This window comes from Schistocerca cancellata, chromosome 1 (genome assembly GCF_023864275.1).
Source record: "Schistocerca cancellata isolate TAMUIC-IGC-003103 chromosome 1, iqSchCanc2.1, whole genome shotgun sequence".
In the NCBI taxonomy this organism is placed as follows: domain Eukaryota; kingdom Metazoa; phylum Arthropoda; class Insecta; order Orthoptera; family Acrididae; genus Schistocerca; species Schistocerca cancellata.
Window position 1 is genome coordinate 662,183,581 of NC_064626.1, and position 21,675 is coordinate 662,205,255.

Genomic DNA, 21,675 nt, shown 5'->3' on the forward strand with positions numbered 1-21,675 from the left:
TAATATTGATACCCCTATTTTTCAAGACGACAACAGCAAAGTTCATAAGATTTTTGGATTGGATTGTTTTTAGGAAGAGACCGAACATCGAGGTCATCGGTCTCATCGGATTAGGGGAGGACGGGGAAGGAAGTCGGCCGTGCCCTTTCAGAAGAACCATCCCGGCATTTGCCTGGAGCGATTTAGGGAAATCACGGAAAACCTAAATCAGGATGGCCGGACGCGGGATTGAACCGTCGTCCTCCCGAATGCGAGTCCAGTGTGCTAACCACTGCGCCACGTCGCTCGGTAAAGTTCAAAAGACTGGAAGAACATGTGACTGGTTTTTTGAACATTCTTCCACCGTATTATATCTGGATTGGCCAGCAAAATCAACTAACTTGAACCCCGTAGAAAATCTGTGGAGCATTTCAGAACAGCGGGTAAAACGCCAACATCAGTACCTACGCAGTTTGATGGAACTGCGCCACCAGTCCTCAGCAAGTGGCTTAACATGGATGCGACGTCTCTTTACACCTTTGTGGACTCACTTCCAGGCAGTTATCAAGTCCGGGGGAGGAATTACACGGTACTGAGTGATATTTGTAATGATTTCTCTAGGGCTGACTAATTTTTTGTCCGGTCAGTTTGCATCTTTGTTGCATTATTCCTGTAGCCATGTTGCCCTCATCTCATTCTGTAAACATAATCTGGGCATCGTGTTCTCAGGAATTAATAGAAAAACTGGATTTGTTCTTTTACAAATCTTTACAGTTCAGCGTAAGTTTAAACTGGAATCATCTATCTTCGTTGCGAGTCCCTAGTAGAAGCTACCTCTTCAACTATACTCTGCAAAATACTCCTGCAACTGCAGTCTGCAAAACACTGTGACGTGCGACATACACAGATGAACCAAAATTTTAGGCCACTGCCGACCGCAAGATTGAATGCCGCCTTTATAGTTGCTGGTACATGACGTACTAAGGAAAGTATATAACGAGACGGAGACGAATGGGACAGACCGTAAGTGGGGAAAGCTACTGCCACCTGGAATCGAGTATCTCGGAAGCGGCTTAGCTGGTTGGCTGTTCGCGTGGAAGTGGCTGAAGGACGATGAAATCACGCGTAAGCTTGAAGATGTCGGACGTTCGCACCTGATCACAGAAGGTTTTAATCTGCCAGGAAGTTTCATATCAGCGCACACTCCGCTGCAGAGTGAAAATCTCATTCTGGAAACATCCCTCAGGCTGTGGATAAGCCATGTCTCCGCAATATCCTTTCTTTCAGGAGTGCTAGTTCTGCAAGGTTCGCAGGAGAGCTTCTGTAAAGTTTGGAAGGTAGGAGACGAGATACTGGCAGAAGTAAAGCTGTGAGGATGGGGCGTGAGTCGTGCTTGGATAGCTCAGATGGTAGAGCACTTGCCCGCGAAAGGCAAAGGTCCTTAGTTCGAGTCTCGGTCCAGCACACATTTTTAATCTACCATGAAGTTTCAGAGATCGGAAGTCTGGGACGCCATCAAACTCCCATTCTGCTCTAACAAGGCCTGGCCTGTAATGTGCGGGAATTGCGTGACTGGTGCCACATACCTCCGGAAACCTATTACGGAATTGTCGAATCAATGCCACGGACAATTGCCGTTGTATTGCGTTCCAAACATGCAACAACATGTTTTTAAGCAGGTGGTCACAATGTTTTGGCTGATCAGTGTATTAGTGTTCCATACACAAGGGTTTCTTCCCGTTCCATTCGCGCATTGTGCCGCTTAAATGCTTCTATACGCGCTGCAGTTAATCCAATCGCTGCCTTTGTCGTTGTTATGGGGCGATATTTGAAAGGCTGAAGTATGTTTCTAGATTTTTCGTTTAATACTAGTTCGTGAAACTTAGAAAATAGGCAATCGCAGCATAATTGAAATCTTTCTTAAAACGTCCGCCACTTCAGGTTGAAAGAATTTTCATTGTGCTTTCTCTTGGGACGCCGTTCCCAAGCGGAGAAAAGGCGACAGGGTCTCACAGAACTACAGGCCAATTAGTCTCCTCCCGGTCGTCTCTAAAGTTTTCGAGAGACTGTATGTAAGGAGACTACTTCAACATATAGACACAGGGGACCTAATCCTGCCAGAGCAGTTTGGTTTCCGGCGCGGACACAGCACCGTCCATCACCTTGTGGAGGACGCCTTGTGGAGGACGCGATGCGTGCCTTCGAACCTCGGGAGTACTCAGGGGCAGTGCTGCTCGACGTCTCCAGCGCCTTCGACTGCGTGTGACACGGTGGCTTCCTCTACGAACTATTTGTGTTGGGAGTACCAACGCCACATGTGAGGCACATCGCCTCATACCACAGGGATAGGACCTTCAGCGTTCGTGCATGGGGTGGCGCATCGACAGCTAGGCGAATACTGGCGGGAGGGCCACAGGGATCCGTTCTCGGCCGTCTGCTGTGCTTCGTTTACACCTCCGACAGGCCGAAGGTGGACATAGTCGCGTTAGCGCTGTACGCAGACGACACAGCTCTGTAAACGAGGTGTCTTGACGCAAACGTCATGCGCCGACGACTGCAGGCGGCATGTGTTGCACTGGGAGTCTGAGACACTACGTGGCGCCCGAAAATTGTGCCACAAAGATTGCCTGTTGACCTCCAATAGGTGCGGATCATGGTCTCACAATGCAAAATACCCGTGGTATGACTCTCGATAGGCACCACATATAAAAGAAATCAGGAACAAAGCGTTTGGCAGAGTGCAGGCGCTACTACTGAAACCGCCCTACCCTCACACTACAGCATGACGCCGTGTCTGGTGCTGATACAGGCGACCACAGTGTGGGGAAACGCAGTCGACTGCCACATCCGACGCCTACAGGGCCTGCAAGGCAGAGTGCTAAGGTTGGCAGTGCACCTCCCGCGCGACTTCCGAACGCGGGAGCTACCGGCGTTCCTATGATAAGAGATACGATCAGCCTGCGCGACTGTTCTATGGAAAAGTCGTATCACTCGGTAAATAGGCTTGTCTCAAACCTAGTAAACCAGCTGCACAGACGGGTTACTATCGTGTGGCAAGTTATGCCCCGACATTGACAGTTGTACCCAAAAAGATCGAAACCGCAGCACGTTAAACTGCTCACAAACACTTAGGAAATACCCAAACGTTAGGTTAACATTGAAGTCACAACGAAATAGGAAACGCAGAAACAGTGAATGAACCTGTAGCCTGCACACCTCAGAGGTAGTATACAATTGTTCAACAAGGTCAGAGCCGATTCTTCCTGCCGCCTTTCCTTATTATGCGTTCAGTATACCCGTCTGCTAATGTCAGGTTCGCTCATCACCCCAAACAGTAGATACATTAATGTGATACATATTTTGTGGCACGAGAAAATAAGACCATTAAAGTGAAATCACATGTGATTAAATACGCTGCTTGACAAGAAGTGATAAATTGTGGAGTAATACTTGAAACGTTGGGCAAATTTTACACAAAGGTAGTCGAGTAAGTGACCAAATGCGGTTTAACAATTCAAAAGCAACAAAATGATGCCTGAATTGTAGGTGGTGCGTTGTTGGAACGGACGTGGTATCGATTCACTGGTAGTCCGAATAACGTCGCGCGCTATCGTGGACAATGTGGCATTGATTGAATCAGCAGTTCATTTGCATTTCAACGGAATGGGACATCGTGAAGCTCATGTCGTATTGTGTTCCACAGCCTCCCAATTGGCGGAAGGCTAGAGGAGGGTGCTGCTGAGTAAGCATCAGCAGTAACTGCAAAATAAATCGTAGAATAAGCGGTGTAAAGGAAGGCGTTCCCCTGTAGTGGAACAGTGTTTCATCGCTGTCTGCAGAATACCAGTGGGCTGCGGCTTGTAGTTAACGCTATCAATATCACTAGTTGTTTATTTACTGTATTGCAGAACCAGTTAACCAGTTATACATTACCTTAAGATACGAAATTATGACACTGGTGAAAAACAGATAAAACGTATTGCAAGTATTTCACATATATATGATAGAATAGTTTATAATATTAAATTTCTTAATCCAGCCAACAGCATCTGGAGTCCGTGACAGGAAGTTCTTTGCATTGCCTAGATATGACGTTAGGCCGTATCCTACGTGTCAGAAGCGAGCGACGTCTGGATACGCGACATACCAGCAAGCAGCAACATCGGGCGAAAAGTTCGACCACCTCCCCCTGCAAGATGACTGCTTATAGCCGAGCAGCTGTTTCTATAAAACGGCGCCCCTAAACTGTAGAATATTGTTGCTGGAGAGTAAGGCTACAAAATTAGCTTTACTTAGGAAAATAAAGCGAAAAAGAATGTCGTGCATGAAATTTACAAAGGGAGGAACCTTCATGGAGAATTTCATAATTTATATCATCAACTACAGACAAATTCTTCGAATACACGTGAATGAGCAGAGGAGCATTCGACTGTCTCATCAATAAATTAAACACGAATGTTTTCTACATGATCAAGACAACGAACAACCATGAAATGTTACAGATATTTGATGATGCGAACGTAATTCATCAACTGTCGGTGTTAAAGCCAAGCGTTTCCGTTAGTCTAAATAGTCTGTAAAAGTAAAGCATACAATTTTTTTTGAAAAGGAAGCCAAACGTTTAATGAAATGATTCGTCTAAAAATATGAAATAAAAAATATTAGGGAAGCGTTTGATGCATATTTCTTTTACACAAAGTATTTTACAAATATTTCACCGATTTCTTTCATATTTTATTTTCAAATTTTATTCAGAAAGCATGATCTTACTGACGTCTTCAGCTCTCGAAAATGCTAACTTTGGTACTTGATTCGAAGGAAGCCTTTTTGTCGTTTAAATACCGCACCAGTCTATCTTTTTACGTGCAGTCCTACAACAGATGAACTTTTTGACCTTCATTTTCATAGCTTGGCAGCAGCTTTTCGTGAAATATTTCAATTTTTCCTCAGCTCTTTAACTAAGCTTTCCTTAATTACCCTTATTACTTTCAAGCAGTTAAATATTTTCAAGCAAAACTAGACCTTCCGCTGGTCACTTTGATACCCCGTTTGCCTGTTTCTTTCTCTTTGTTTGGCTATGAAAATGGTGTAATCTATAGGGTGTTCTCGGCTGGTTCCGGCGGAGGTTCGAGTCCTCCCTCGGGCATGGGTGTGTGTGTGTTTGTCCATAGGATAATTTAGGTTAAGTAGTGTGTAAGCTTAGTTACTGATGACCTTAGCAGTTAAGTCCCATAAGATTTCACACACATTTGAACATTTTTTTAGGGAGTCCTGTTTTTGCTCTGCTCAGGCGTTTACAAAAACGTATCGAGTGTTAATCATACGATAAAATAGTCCTTTCTGTGTGCTGTTATTTCGAGAAAACGTCGTTACGATACCTTGAACCGTTTATGAGATACGACAATTTTTACCACCGCTTGGTTCCCGAAGAGTAGGAAAGGATTCGGACGCGCCGCGAGTGGTCCGTCCTTGGATAGAACAACCAATATATCAAGAATGAAAAGAGATATCATTCCGGTCTCAACTTTAAATATAATTTAGGTATACTGTTTACATTTCATACCGAATAACGTATGGCCTTAAATGAACTATACGGAAAGTTTACGCAATGTGATTTTACCTCTGCGAATTCTTAAAAATTTCGTGGAGCCATGTACTCAGTTTCGTACAGGACAGTGACTACGACGAATAACGAAAATAAATTCAGACCTTCATCGACCAAAGATATCAAGCTATAAGATGCAGAACATCAAGCTTTTTCACCGAATAGTTTTCTTAAAATCGGGTGATAAATATTTCGTAGCTGCCGCCGCGTCCGCTCCACAGCTTTGCCGAAAAGACACGTGGTTTGTCGCTCTCACTGTCGCAGGTGCTACAGCGATAAAGATTCAAATACGTTTGAATTCAAACGTCGCCAGTTGTGGCAGAAACAGGCAGCGCGATGGACGTTGTCCACAAAGGACACTTCCGTAACCATACATGCGGTGGTGTTTCGTCGTGCGAAGCTGTCGCGCGCTTCTGTCGGTCACGTAGGACACGGCCTTAAAACAGTACAGCACTGCACGATGTGTTGACTGATCTGGGGTGTCTCGCCACAACTGCAAGAAGGACCGGGCACTTTTTTTCCCGTGAGGAGAAAGTCCTCCCATACGCCACCTATTGTGCGGATTTTATTAGCTGCCTCTCCGTATTTCGGGTGAAATCGAGGCCTGGTGGTTTAGTGCCGGTGTTTATGTCAATTTGTATTCCTGGTGTTGCTTGCTGGATCCCTGCTTGTACCCCTTAATGCTGTATACCAAATCGTTCCTCAGGCAGTTTTTATTGCTGGTTGTCTAGGTTTTAGCGTGCCAGATGTGTCACTGGTGACACAGTGAAAAATGGAAACTCGGGGTTGTTCATTAACGAAGCACCGTAACTTCTGAATTCAGGTGGAGAAATGTGGCATAGAGATGGGAACCAGTACGTGGTGTAGTTTTTAGATAGCCTTTGATCGTATGTGCTGTATTGAGTCGTGTGTCGAGCTTGCTGGTTTGTTTGCTGTTTAGCAAATGAGGAACAGTGGAGCGTTGCAGCTGTTGGTCCCGTGTGGGGCAGTACTCCAGCAGCGACTGAGTAACGCGGTAGCAGGGCGGCCGAGGGCGGTGCTATCGTTGCTGGAGTACTTGTTATTATTTGTGTTTTACTGTCCCTCTTAATATACATCGATAAAAAAGTCGTACTAGACTAATTTGGAACCACCCTATCGAATGAGCGTGTGAAATTCCGCTTGAAAAAATCATTTTGTTTGTAACGAGACACAAACTAACTCTTTCCGTTGACCCTAGTTGGGCGTCGCATGAAACGTGTGACGAGCAGTGTTTATGTGAGCCGACTCCATCTGCACATTGCCGGACTTAAATTGCAAATATCTGCCGAAACACCAGAGATAATGCGCCTGACGACTCTTACGAGAGGCGCCCAGTATAACATGTGGACATAGCCATTTTGTAAAATGTCGTAAGCATTACGCTGTAGCGTTCAGCGTGGAGTGCGTTTGCAGCGTAGTGCAGGGCTGTGTGTGTGAGAGCGGCCAGCTGCCATTGTGAGCGACGGCTGGGTCCCGGAACCGCGTACTCGCAGACCGCAGCCACTGTTGCGGAAGCTGTGCTGTCCCCGTTTGGCGAGGCGAGGCCAGCGTCCTTGGCGGCCGACCTGCCGTAGCCGCGCTCAGCACATACTGGCGCTCAGGAATTCGCCTGCGCTCGAAACTCCACGCACCGTGGCGCAGCGCAGTTGCGAAGCTGCCGTGACAACTCGGAGGAGGCTTGGCCTCTCTCTCTCTCTCTCTCTCTCTCTCTCTCTCTCTCTGTGTGTGTGTGTGTGTGTGTGTGTGTGTGTGTGTGTGTGTGCGCGTGTGTCTATGTGTTTCGACAGGGCGGGCCAGACATCGGCGTCACTACCTTGCCTTTGCTCGTCTTTGTTTGTTTGCTCACATCGGAGGCAGCAGTTCGTTTACCTTCAGATCTGCCTCCCGCTTGAAGCAACACAAAACACGAGCATTGCATATACAGCACGCTTACGTGCGACGGAACTTGCGAAATGCGAAAATCGAATTTTAGAAACTCAGTTTTTGCTGCTGTTTTTCACATGAGGGCTGAATCGATATCGCTAGCCCTTTCAGTTATCAGCTTTTCCTGTGTCACTTGTTTAACCCGGTTGACACTGACACCTTCAGGCACAGGAGGAGGATGTTCACGCAGAAATATATAAAGGAAAACTGAACATCTTGTGCTGTTAGCGGAGGATACTTTGTATACAACTATCACTTCACTTCTTCCTGTTGCAGTCATGAACAGTTTGCGGAAAGAATGATTCTGGTTGTGAGCTCGAATATACGATGCGTATCTAATTGTACCTTCGTGGTCTATTCGCAAGATCTACTTAGGACCACTTTATTAATAATGGAAATAAATCCCATGAATAGTGCGCAATAATTGCGAATAAAACCGCCTAGATCGCTAAATTATCTATTTATATCGCCGTTTCGGCTACTGCCATTATCAGATACGTAATTAAGATTAATGGAACATAAGAACAAGACATGTTTGTTACACATTATCAGGCTACAAAAGATGAGAAAGTAAATAGTTAAAGATCTGACAAGTATTCATAGATGAACTCCCCATGGACTAATTGTTGCCCTTTGACAAGCTACTCTTATGTAACAATGCTCATTTAAATCGTTTTACATAATTTTACTTTAAATGCTTGTAATTTAAAGGCTGCCTGTCATTTTATAAGTATGAATGAGTAAAACTGAAGGCAACATCTCCCACACTAACGTCACCTTTCGGCTGATATTACATGTTTGAAAAAATTTTTCAGCCGATTTGCCAGTCCACGCTCCGATTAGGCACCTACGTTTTGTTGATATTGAAACTGGATTTTTTTACTTTTTCTGAGTTTTGGTGAATGAACTTCTTAATGTTTTTTAACTTTTTAATTTTTTGTCTTTTGTACCCTGATAACGTCTAACGAACGCCTTTCCTTTTTATGTTCCTTTAATCCTGATTATGGATCTCTGATGGCAGTAGCCGAAACGCTATAAATTCAGACATACGCTAAGCAAACTAGGCAGATTTATTCACAAAATATGTAGGTGGAAGGAATATATCGGCGGACTCGTCAAGGAACGTATGCTCTCGGAATTTTAACAGTAAACCATATTGTGATGCTCAACGCCTGTCCTGTAGCGTCTACTACAGGAGTTGGATGCAAATCTCTGTAACGAATTCGAATTTATGAAATGCACAAGTAACAAAACGCGTTTTTTTTTTTTTTTTTTAGTTCTTCTCATTTCCTCAATCCTCTGTTGTAAGAGTCTCATTGTACCGAACAAAACCCGAGAATCGGACCAACGAGGTTTTTGTAAGCTACCTCCTTCATGGATAGACTGCAATTCCTGAGGATTCTTCCAGTGAAGCTGTTTGGTATCTGCGCTACCTGCGATGTTTCATGTTGTTTTACACTTTAAACCGCTTCGTGCGCCTACTGCCAGATATTTAATGGATGTGACTGCTTCCAGTGATTGATCAGTGGTAGACCTGGACCGTACGGCAAGAGGAGATCCCTGACAGTTTAAGTGGGCTTGGCCAACACAGAACGAGCTATTTCAATTTATACCTGTGACAATGTTGTAGACATCAATAGTTTACATCTACATCTGTTCTCTACGTATGATGATACACTTGGGGGCGGACGGTACGTAATGGACTATTTCTTTTCACTCCTCATTCCATTCGTGGATGGTGCTCAGGAAATGTTCACTCGATGTAAGCAGGAATTTCTCTAATTTTACTGCGATGCTCATTACGGGGAGTACGCATCGAACGAAGTAATACTTTTATTCATTCCGGTTGGAAAGTAGGCCCTGTGATTTTAAAAATAAGCCTTTCCGTCTCCCTAGTAGCGTTTGACGCAGCAACCTTGCGAGGGCCACAGGCTGACTAGTGATGTTTAGGAATCGGTCGAATGAACTGTTTCAACTGACGTCTTTCGCGAATAGTTTAAATATCCATACCGTGTTGTTGTTACAGCCATTCTTGTTTCTTCCTTAGCTGCTTTGTCATTAGATGATAAACATAACCACTAAGGTGATTCCAATGATTTTGTCTGGTGTCTGGTTATCCTACGACTACATTTATGATTTTGTCCCACCTTAAATGGCCTCAAGTGTGTACCTGTTAGATATTTCCCCTTGCGAGTCCTCCCTTGCATTACATTCCATAGAGTGACGCTATCTGGTTAAAAATATCCGGACACCTGTTAGTGGACATTAATGTTGGATGTCTCGACTCTTGCCAACGGCCCTGCCGCAGTGGTAACACCGGTTCCCGTCAGAGCACCGAAGTTAAGCGCTGTCGGGCCGGGCTAGCACTTGGATGGGTGACCATCCGGTGTGCCGAGCGCTGTTGGCAAGCGGGTGCAGTCAGCCCTTTGAGGCAAACTGAGGAGCTACTTGATTGAGAAGTGGCGGCTCCGGTCTCGTAAACCGACGTACGGTCGGGAGAGCGGTGTGCTGACCACATGCCCTCCATATCCGCATCCAGTGACGCCTGTGGGCTGAGGTCGGTCGGTACCGTTGGGCCTTCCAAGGCCTGTTCGGACGGAGTATCCACTCTTAGCCTTTATGACGGCTTTAAGTCTTCTAAGGACTCTTTCAATGATGTGTCTGAACGTCTGTGGAGGAACGGCAGCGAAAATCAGAGAAGGTAGTGATGTTGGATGCTAGGATCTGGAATGAAGCCGACATTCAGTCTCATCCTAAAGATGTTCCATTGGACTCAAGTAGAATTCCGGACGGGCTAAGCTATTTTAGGAATTTTACTGTCCACAAACGAATGCCTCACGAATACTGCTTTATGACAGGATACGTTCTCATACTGATACAGTCAGTCATTGTCTCCAGACTGTTCCTGTTCTGTACGGAGTACGCAGTGCTGTAAAATGTGTTCGTATTCTTCTGAATTTAGCGTTTTCTTAAGCATAATAAGAGGATCATAAACTAACCATGAAAACCGTCCCCATGCCGTAACACCACCTCCTCCGTGCTTCAGTGCACATAATGGCAGGTAACTTTCTCCAGGCATTTCGTCAAACCGTTCCACAGGATTGCCACAGGATATACTCCAAACCACTCGTTTCCAGCCATGCGGTGCCCATTGACACCTCAAGGGTGGATAGCGTTGACTACAGAAATGTGTGGCTTACAGCAAGCTGCTCGACCTCTATTGCCCATTCTCTTTAACTCCCTACGCACAATCATTGTGACTGCTGGACTACTGGTAGCACTTTGGAAAATCCACGAGTCATTCCATCCATTGATTTCATGCGATATTGTTCAGTCACCTGGTATAATGTTCGACGGTTTCTGTTCGTCAATCCATGAGACCAATCTGGGCTTAGTTTCGTTGCGGTTCTTCTATCGTGTTTCTTCACAATTGCATCACCAACATTCCACACAAAGCTTTAACATGTTGGGATGTCGCTATGGATTTGTTAATCAAATGGCAATCACTGATTAGTTCACGTACGAAGTCACTGAGCTCATCTGACCGATCTATCCTACTGTTAATGCTTATCCATTGACAACACAGAGCTCCACCGTCTCCTTTTATACTGGCGGATCTACCTCTCGTGAAGTCAAGTTGTCAATTTCTGATTACATAGGAATGTTTGACTACTTTTGATCAGATAGCGTAAGTTAAGCTGTCTCTTGTCAGTCGTAGCGTTAAGACTTGTTGATGTAATGGCCCCCCGTGAGCCATTTCGCAACAATTGTTAAATAGTGACCCCGCTGCGTGCAATTGATTCCAAATCTACATCTGCACTAGCGCAGAAGTATCATTTCCCGCACGAGTCACCCCGACTTTTCCTTTTCCATTCGTGGATTGTGCGCGGGAAGAAGACGGCGGTATCCGTCCATTTGAGCCGGAACTTGCCCAACTTAGGCATAGTGGTAATTGCGTAAGGTGCACGTTGGTGCAAGCAGTGTTTTAGTTGACTCATTTTGGATCGTGTCCTCTCCGCGCTGCGCAATGGCCCTGTTGTAACGTCTCACGCTGCCTTTTGGTTATTTCCGTGACGTTCTCATGCTGACTAACAAAGTTTGTGCCCAATCGTTCACCTCTTCTTTGAATCTTCCACATTTCTTAGCGGTGTGTCTAGCATGCAGCACCGCGACTACTGACGCGGCGTTGTGAATTGTTGCATTCGGTTACACTAAAGGAGTGCCATTAACAAACATGTGTATGGTTGTCTGCGGGGCTCGTATCGCCACAGCCGCCGCGTTGGAATCACACGTTAACACAATGCGAACGGATCCCCCGTTTACTCGTGTTTCGCCGCCATCCCGGAAAGGACGGACCTCGAGGTAACTCGTGTTATCTACGCCCTGTATGTAGATGGCATCTGCCGTAATGTATTTTAACTATTTCATCTATTTAGGTGTTTACAGAAGTATTCAGAGTATCAAATGGTTCAAATGGCTCTAAGTGCTATGGCACTTAACATCTGAGGCCATCAGTCCTCTAGACTTACAACTACTTAAACCTAACTAACCTAAGGACATCACACACATCACGTAGGTTTGCCTTTCCTTAATCTATCTTCTATGAGAAGTCGTAGGGTCAGTATTGCGTCGTGTGTTCCATCCAAACTGATCTTCCCCGAAGTCGGCTCCTACTAGTTTCACCGCTCTTCTGTAAAGAATTCTTCTTAGTATTTTGCAGCCATGACTCATTAAACTGATAGTACGGTAATTTTCACACTTGTCTGCACCTGCTTTCTTTGGAATTGGAGTGATTACATTATTCTTGAAGTGGAGGATATTTCGCCTGTCTCGTATATCCTGCACACCAGGTGGAAGTGTTTTGTCATGACTGGCTCTCCCAGGAGGTCTGACGGAATTTCGTGTATTCCAGGGGCCTTGTTTAGAGTCTTTCAGTGCTCTGTCAAATTATTCTCGCAGTATCATGTCTCCCATCTCATCTTCAGCTACGCCGTCTTCCATTTCTATAATACTGCATACAAGCTCATCTTCCATGCAACGTCCCTCTTTATATACTCCTCCCTCCTTTCAGCTTTCCCTTCTGGTGCTTGAGATTGGTTTTCCATCGGAGATCTTTATATTCATACAGCTGCTTGTCGTTTCCCCAAAGGCCTCTTTAATTTTCCTGTAGGAGGTATCTATCTTTCCATTAGTGCAATGCGGTTCTAAATCCTTACTTTGTCCTCTAGCCATTCCTGCTTAGCCATCTTGCATTTGCTCACAATCTCATTTTTTATACGTTTGTATTCCCATACGCCTGTTTCATGTGCTGCATTTTTATATTTTCTCCTTTCATCAATTAATTTTAATATCTCGTGTATCACCTAAGGCTTTCTACTAGGCAGTGTCTTTTTATGTATGGTGGGTGTGGTCTATGTGTCTGTTTTGGCTACGATAATGCGTTCAAAGTGCTGTTCATAGTAGCTTACTAGCATTCCCATTTCCTTAGTCATTGTTAAACTTCCTCCTGCATTACCCTATTTGATTTTATATTCACAACCCTGGAAGTCCTGTTCCTCCTGCCTCTGAACTTCACTAATTACCACTGTGTCTAACTTTAACCGATCGATTTCCTTTTTTAAATTTTCCAACCTTTCTGTCCGACTAAGAGACGTAACATTCAACGCTTCGATCCGTAGAATGCGACTTTTCTTTCTGACTACATCCTCCTGAGCAGTCCCCGCCCGGAGATCTAAATGGGGGACTATTTTACCTCCGGAATATTTTACATAAGACAATGCCGTTGCTGTTTAACCATACAGTAGAGCTGCACGCCCTCGGGAAAAATTACGGCTGTACCAGCACAGCAAGGCCGTTTTGTCTGATGTTACAGGGTCAGATCAGTCAATCATTCAGATTGTTGCCCTGCAGCTACTAAAAGGGCTAGTGCCACTCTTCAGGAAATAAAACTTTGTGTGGCCTGTCAATAGATGTGCTTTCACATATCGTACGGCTATATGTATCACTGAGGCACTGAAACATCCCACTTGTTTCTGCGTCCTAAAACAAAAAAATAAAAGCGATCTCACCAACGGCAAGGTTCATGGTTTGTGGGGGTGGGGGACTGGGGAGATATCGAAATATTATTTAAAATTGATAGGAGAACGATATCTCACTTGGTTTTCAAGTTATCGTATTTGATATCCGACGGACGGTCGCGCACAACGCGCGCACTTCCGTCCTTGCGCGTCGTGAATCATATGGTCACAACGATCGTCATATTTCCTAAATAATTCAGGATATCTAAACGAGGCTGTTTGCAAATGAAAGGACACAATAAGGCAGATATGCTGTACTGTAAATACTCGAAACTTTTTTATTCGCCGAGATATGGAAGTAACTCGTCCGCCGCAGGTAGAGGTCGGCGGGTCAGGACGCATACAGGTGTCTGTAGAAATGTAGGGAAACATCCTTATTGGCTCCTACAACCAGCCAGTTTTCTGGTATGGCACTTAGAACTAATAAAGTTTTTATTTTCAGATCTGTCTTAATCACTTTTTGCGATGATGCGGTGAGCAACATAATCCTATGGTATGAGTATACATTCAGTTTTTTGAATACAGATCAGTTTTGTACAAACAGAGCAACACTATTTTGCGGTCTCCTTTTTCCGTTTCCACCCGTCAGTGGTACTGGTGAAATTTTAAGAAAGACTAGTAACAACCTCCGGGTTGAACACTGGCCATGTAACAGGAGCCGGTATATCAGCGCAGAAGCAGCTGCGGTGGCGCACGTCGGCGAGCCGTGCCAGCGCTGGCGGCGCGTGTAGGAGGAGGCAACGGCCCTGCTCCTGCTCCAGCCTCTGCCTCTGCTTCTGCTCACCCGCAACCGCCCACGCAGTCCGGCGTCTGCTGCCGCCGCGACGTGGCGGCCACGCGCGTGTCGGCGGCAAACGCTGCAGGGAAAATCACTCCGCAACTTCTGCACTGCAACGACTAGCGAGGGGCACCGCACTGTCAGGGAAAAGTCTGTCACTAGTGACCTCCAGAAGAGAGGACACCTTCATTGCTTTTGAGTGCTACTGATCTTGAAAATTATCACTCAGAGAGAGAGAGCACAAACACACACACACACACACACATATATATATATATATATATATATATATATATATATATATATATATATATATATATATTAGCACTCCGTCTTCAGGCCACGAGTGGCCTACCGGGACCATTCGACCGCCGTGTCATCCTTAGTGAAGGATGCGGATAGGAGGGGCGTGGGGTCGCACACCGCTCTCCCGGTCGTTATGATGGTATTCTTGACACAAGCCGCTACTAGTCGGTCGAGTAGTTCCTCAATTGGCATCACGAGTCTGAGTGCACCTCGAAAAATGGCAACAGCGCATGGCGGCCTGGATGGTCACCCATCCAAGTGCTGACCACGCCCGACAGTGCTTAACTTCGGTGATCTCACGGGAACTGGTGTATCCACTGCGGCAAGGCCGTTGCCATATATATATATATATATATATATATATATATATATATATATATATATATATATATATATATATATATATATATATATCGCACAGTTCTCAGCCTTGGTGCGTTTTGAGCAACTTGCAGCACCATGCACTCAATCCGTTTAAAGACGTTGACAGTAATTTCACAATATTGTTGGAACGTTCTACCAATCGTTCGTATCCTTGACGACAGAAGCCCCTCCTCATGAGCTCTTGTACGATTGCTGCGCGAACGTCCTCATTGCTGGAAAATATTTCGCTCCAGATATTCTTTTAACTTACCGAAAAAGTTGGGAATCTTTCGGTACAAGATCTGGATATACCAATCAGCACCATACTGCTGGTAATTGTGACATAAAGTCACGCCGGAAGAAAGCGACCATATTGGAAATCAGTAGGAGCACTGCACAATTGCGGTATTTGTCACTAAATAAGAAGCCACCAGCTGATAAACCTTGACATTATTTGACCAGTTTATAGCAAACAACAGAAAATGTAACTATAAAAAGAATATGCAAGTGTGTCAAACTACAAGTATCGTTAAAATTAAACAGTTCAGATAAACTTTATGAACATCTTGGTGATCAGATGGATGAAGACAGTGTGTGAAAAGCAAAGCTGTTAATGGCAGACTAAGTGATAAGCTGCAACGTGATAGCCTGGAAGATAATTTGAGCCACCAGAGAGCGGTGGTGAGAACAAAGGTAGCGTAACGATAAAAACAGAATTTTTATTTCTTTTCCACAAGAAATGTAGTATAAAAATTAAACTTTTACAAAAGTTTACGAAGTGCGAATACTAAAGTGAACGAAGAATAGAAATATACAGATGTAGAGAAAATACCATCGACAAAAGACATACATACAATATGACAGATAAACAGAATAAAAGTCGTTTGTTACATAGTGTCTTTATGTATCTGATCATCGAGATTTTCATGGTCTATATTTCGCGATGGGTGTAGTTTCATACTCTCGTATATTCCTTATAGAGTTACATTTTCTGTTATTTGCTATGTATTTCTGGTTTGCAGACAGACTGAAGGTGGCTTCTGTCCGAAACGTGTCAATAATGTTACAGGTTCATAAGCTAGTGGCTTGTTAAAAAAATGGTTCAAATGGGTTTGAGCACTATGGCACTCAACTTCTGAGGTAAGTTTTTCTACAACAGTGAATTTGTTGTTGGCCACTGAATCAAAGAGGAAGGAGTGGGAACACATATGGATGGATTGCAAATAAATAATATTAATGAGGCAAAAGTTTCGTATCAAATATGCTCAGTGTGCATGCATCCTGAACACACGTAACCGTTCACTTCTTCTGGCTACAAAAATGGTTCAAATGGCTCTGAGCACTATGGGACTTAACATCTGAGGTCATCAGTCCCCTAGAACTTAGAACTAGTTAAACGTAACTAACCTAAGGACATCACACACATCCATGCCCGAGGCAGGATTCGAACCTGCGACCGTAGCGGTCTCGCGGTTCCAGACTGCAGCGCCTAGAACCGCACGGCCACTCCGGCCGGCTTCTGGCTACAGTAAGTTGCTCTAAAATCATTTTCACAATTTTGATCGCGTATATTTCAGAAATAGAGCAACGTAAGAATGTGCGGTTGCCGGCTTAGTGGCTTGTTATTTAGTGTGATTACAGTAATTGTGCAGCACTCCTATTGAATTGGCGTATAGTCCTTATGCCTCCAGAATTTCACGTTGAATCTGTGTGCAGTTTAGACTTTTTCCTCACAGAATCGTACTGACCTGTGTGCTTCAACCTAGGAGTAAATTTAAAGTCGCCGCGCCATTTCACTGCACACTTGTGATGCACCTGTTATCCATACCTCAGCAGAACTGTCTCTGTAAAAAATCCAAAATATGTACACTGTTCTGACAATCTACCACCCTCGTTGCGCAATGGTCTTGGCGTGGGACGAAATGTGTAACTAACTCTCTGAAGTCGCTACGTTCATATCTTTTGTGGTGTCATCAGCCTACCTACTGGTTTGGATGCGGCCTGCCATGAGTTACTCTCCTGTTCCAACCTGTACATTTCAGTGTAGCACTTGCACCTTAATTATTTGCCTAATGTATTCCAGTCTGTCTTCCCCTACAGTTTTTATCCAACAAATCTTCGTTAAGTGCCGTGGGAATTTATTCCGTGAACACATATCCTATCATTCTGTACCTTCGCGGATTCAACGGGAAGCCATCTAATTTATAATCTTATCAGTTACTCATTTTCAACATCCTGCCATAGCACCGCATTGATTCCCTTTTTTCCCGGTTTTCCCACAGTTCGTGATTCACTGTCATCCAATGCTGTGCTCTGAAAATATGTTCTCAGAAATTTCTTCCTCAAATTGATGTCTGTGTTTGATATCAGTAGACTTCTCATGGTGAGAAATACCCTCTTCCGCAGTGCGAGTTTGTCTATTAAGCTGTATCCTCCTTGCTTCGTCTATCATGCGTTGTTTCACTTGCCTGAGGGCGATATTTGTCGCTGAAACTAGGTTTGATTCTAAAGCACGCAGAACTAGCATTCTTATAAAACATTGTGAAACATTATTATATGTGTACTGTTTTGTTCAAAATATTGTTTCTGTGAATAATTTATAATACCTTATTTACTATATGTCACAGCATGATTTCACAATTGTTCCCGCTGTTTCCGGAATATTTTCTGCTGTGTTTTTGTTGCCGTTTTTCTCGGCATACATCATGTCATCTGCAGTTGTACGATTGGCTGTTACTAAACAAACACAAAAACGTGTACATTTGTATCTATCAGCGTTACACAATTGGGATTCACAGTAATAATAGTTGGAATAAAACAATACAAATATAATAATGTTTTACAATGTTTTATAAGTATGTTATTTCTGCATGTTTTAGAATAAAAGAGGATACAGATGATGGCGATACTTGTCGCTGAAACTAATTTAGGGGAATAAATTAATAACAAAAGTGTTTTGCATCAAGGCGGACCCACAATCCCAAATTGTTGTTTCTGCATACGAATACGGACCAGTGGAAGAGTTTCAAAATAAAATTATTAAACTGAATATTAGCTCCAAATTCTAGTATGACTTAAACTACTGAAATAATACACGCCGGGAAAGCTCGCAGGAATCACGACTTAACCGACAATCATAGTTATAGTTCAGCAATTTGCACTATATATTTATAAATTATACAACCTTCCTCGTCAGTCACTCTATCTATTAGGGGAAACCGTATCAAAATTCCTCTAGCAGTGCCTGGGACTAATTTTCACGTGGCCTACGATCAGTATCATTGGAGTCATTCTAATTCTATCTTTGTAGCAAACTGAGGAGAACACTGTCGGCCAAACCATTCTATATTCGCGCTTCAGATGCAGTCGTGTCATCTTTACTATGGACCGTCTCTAAAACTGAATCTGCTTTATGGTTGAGAATAATATGAAATGTTGCGTCCTAACACATACATAATTTCGTAGTCATCCCCGGCCCATGTTTCCGTCATACATAATTTTCTGCACCACAGGACTCTGGAAGGTACAGTGAGATCTTTGTCCCCTGCACCCAATAACAGAGAGTTGAAGCTATGAAACTGATGTTGGACTATGTTAGTGTATAGGAGATGCTTGTTCAGATCTGCTGTCGCTTGCTTTGTGATAGTTGTTAGATTCGCATTCTGGAGGACGACGGTTGAAATTCTCTTGCGATCACACATACGAAAGTTTTCCATGATTCCCCTAAATCGCTCGAGGCAAATGCCGGGAGAGTTCTTTCAACAAGGGCACGGCCGACATTCTTCCCCTTCCTTTCGTAATGCGAGCTTGTGCCCCGTGTTTAACGACCTCGCTGTCGATGGGGCGTTAAACTCTAATCTTCCTTCATTAGATTTTAGATTCTATGCAGTTATCACTGATTTCCAACTCTACACACTTTCCAACACATAAGGTTTCCTGCTCGGTATTTGGTGTATCTGGATTTGGTGGTACGGTGGGTAAGTGACAGATTCCAAATGCAAAGTGCGAGTACAGGTTTTGCTCCTCTGTTGATCCACTTTCTGTCACTTACCAATTAGCCGGCCGCGGTGGTCTCGCGGTTCTAGGCGCGCAGTCCGGAACCGTGCGACTGCTACGGTCGCAGGTTCGAATCCTGCCTCGGGTATGGATGTGTGTGATGTCCTTAGGTTAGTTAGGTTTAAGTAGTTCTAAGTTCTAGGGGACTGATGACCACAGCTGTTAAGTCCCATAGTGCTCAGACCCATTTGAACCATTTGAACTTACCAATTGTTTCACTCGTAGTCATGATTAGTTAAATGAGAGAAAAGTCAACCTGCATCGTGATTCGGAGTCGGCGTTAAAATGTAAGTACCTCCCCCCCCCCCAATAAATGACTAAGTCAGTCAGTTTAGAAGTTGAAGGAAGGCAGAAGCATGCCACCACTGTAGCACCATGCCCAGTGAAACACTGCGGCGTACAAAGTAACTCTTCGGTTAGAGATTTTGTTTTTCCGCCGCCGCCACCGCTGATGTTGCATTCTCTTGATTTTGTTACGCCATCTCTAGTATAAATCAACAATGTATAAGTGCACCAGAAATATTTTATTTTGGAAACTTTGATATGTGCCTTATTTTATGAAATCTATTTAACACAAATGAAGTGCAAACATTGAAATTCGTTCACATGTTTCTAAGCGACGCCGTGATGACGGAAGACCGTCGCAATGAATTTTCTTTGACATATCGTTTCCGATAAACAGATTTCATCATTTTTATTTGTATGCCCTGTATATTTGGGCGTTATTCTCACGAGCTGTTCCGAGACTCCGAAAACCCCTCTATGACACACAAAAATCCTTTTACAAGCCGCTAGCATAGCAAAGCAACGGAAATTCACATGAATAGAAGCAGATGTGTTGCACGCAGTTTATATCATCGACCAGGCGAGCTGTTAAACATGTTTCGGTGCTGGGAACTGGAGCGACGGGGCGGACGTTGTGGTATATGACCGGCACGAGCTGGTGTGACATAATTCAATGACGGGCGCTCAGTCTCTCTGTCCAGTTAGTTCTTGCTGCAACTAGGATGTCACGGCTTTCTTTAGCCAGTGACATTTCTCGAGAAGGCACATAGCCAGTAGGGCCAGTGGTTACGTCATTCACGTTTCACATTCAGCAATCTCACAGATAGCTATGCACTGGGAGCTCTGTATAGCACAGAAGTTTTTGATATTTTGAATTTTAGAATGTACTATCGACTACAGTACTTAGGACTTCCATTTGGCTCTATTCATTTTTTGGCATTTGATAATAGTCGTAGTAGTCACTGAAAAAAATGAAATGAAATGTCGTGTGGCTAAGGCCTCCCGTCGGGTAGACCGTTCGCCTGGTGCAGGTCTTTCGATTTGACGCCACTTCGGCGACCTGCGCGTCGATGGGGATGAAATGATGATGATTAGGACAACACAACACCCAGTCCCTGTGCGGAGAAAATCTCCGACCCAGCCGGGAATCGAACCCGGGACCTTAGGATTGACATTCCGTCACGATGACCACTTTTTTTTATATTTTTAAAATTTTTTTTGTTTTTTGTATCTTTTTAAAACAACTTTGTTTGCGGAAAACGTAATTATGTTCGAAGTCGCCAGTTTTTCCATGACAAACGACTTTCAACAACTTATTATATGCATAATTGTTGCAACTGATTGCCGGGAATTATATATATATTTGAATTACAAAAAACAAATACTAAAAAAAAGGTTGCATGGCGCGATATTCGATCCGGCGACCTTCGGATTACGAACCCGAGCGCTTACCGCTTTTTTTAATTATTTTTTTAATAAATGATAAAAACAAAGGTAATAATCAGGTTTCGAACACGGGACGTAAAATTAAGAAGACGCGATGCTATCCATTTTTTTCTGCGCTACTTAAAACAACAAAAGGCGTACGTATCACAAATGGGCATTTTTTAATAGCCAGCTATCCTAGCCACTTTTTTTAACAAAAATGAAAAAAAGGAAAAAGGATTTTTGATGGTTTGTTTTTCTGCTTTTTTATTTTAATTTTATTTTATTTTTATACAAATGGATAAAAGGAAGGCCGTTCCTCTTCGGCTACATAAACAGAATAATAGGAAGTCGTCCCGTTACGACAAAGGATGCTCCATACTATAGCCCGCTGCGAATTTTTCGATGACTGTCTTCTCGTTGCTGTGTTGTTTCCGTTGTTTGTTCAATCTCATAAAAAAAGGAACTGGGAAGAGGTGCTATGGTTATCTTCTCATGTCATCGATAATCTAGCTGCGAGGCGGATTATGGAATGCGCTCCAAAGAAAATTAGAAAAATATTGCCTATATTTAGGATTCTTGACGATCGCACAATATCGTTCGTTGAGGTAATACCAAAAATCGGGTACTGTCTTTTCGCCATTACCGAAAAGGTAGTGAACAGCGTGGCCGCTGATCCACGTCACAGAGTTCGTTTTTGCTCTTGGGAAATAAATCTCATCGGGGAAAAGAAGTGATCGGGTAGTTATCCTGTCGGGAGTCGTGCATGTGAGAAAAGCCAATATCTGACGCACCAAATACCAAACGTCCTTTGCCGACCCGCATTCGAAACGATGGTCGTCAGTGTCAATCACTTG

The 21,675-nt window shown here is 43.8% G+C and overlaps 1 protein-coding gene and 2 pseudogenes across 1 annotated transcript in view; 2 read left to right on the forward strand and 1 right to left on the reverse strand.

Moving 5' to 3' along the window:
* LOC126092374 (uncharacterized) overlaps positions 1–21,675 on the forward strand; it is a 422,634-nt gene that overhangs the window by 207,288 nt on the left and 193,671 nt on the right. The gene's annotated exons all lie outside the window — the stretch shown is intronic.
* Positions 9,818–9,935, forward strand: LOC126102342 (5S ribosomal RNA; annotated as a pseudogene).
* LOC126103117 (5S ribosomal RNA) lies at positions 14,908–15,025 on the reverse strand (annotated as a pseudogene).